Here is a 517-nt window from a genome sequence, read left to right as displayed (position 1 = left end):
ATATATATATATATATATATATATATATATATATATATATATATCGTGACTTTTACGAGAATTCACGTACGAATACACGAGCGTCAAATTTCAGCTTTTTTTGCGATTGCGCGTCTGACAGGACAAATTCTTTTTTTTATTGCTCGAATATAAAAAATTATTATATAATAAATAATTTCAAAAACTGTATATCGAACAGAGAAAAAAAGAAAGAAAGAAAGAAAGAAAGAAAGAGAGAAAAAAAATAAAGGTTTCCTTCGATCGATTATAAAGTAACAGCGCGGTATTAATATTTATTAGTTTTACAACTCCGCCCTTTTCTCTTCCCTCCCCTCCTCCTCCTCTTCCCCCTCTCCTCCCTCCTTTCCTTACCTTCGGCCGTCCCCGTTCGGTTTTTCACGATGATTTATCGAGAAACTTTCGTCCACCCCTCATCGGAATAATAGCCGGCCGATTTAAAGTTTCGGGAACATGTCCGACATTTTTATAGATATTCGCGGACTTATTGGAACATCGA

At 35.0% G+C, this 517-nt stretch overlaps 1 protein-coding gene across 1 annotated transcript in view; it reads left to right on the top strand.

The window, feature by feature from the left end:
• LOC102670947 (hemicentin-1-like) overlaps positions 1-517 on the top strand; it is a 20,079-nt gene that overhangs the window by 9,171 nt on the left and 10,391 nt on the right. The window lies entirely within an intron of this gene.

The sequence above is a fragment of the Apis dorsata genome, unplaced genomic scaffold (genome assembly GCF_000469605.1).
Source record: "Apis dorsata unplaced genomic scaffold, Apis dorsata 1.3 scaffold_524, whole genome shotgun sequence".
NCBI classification, from domain to species: Eukaryota; Metazoa; Arthropoda; class Insecta; order Hymenoptera; family Apidae; genus Apis; species Apis dorsata.
The sequence above is the reverse complement of the archived record's forward strand: the minus strand, read 5'-3'. Positions and strand labels throughout refer to the sequence as shown.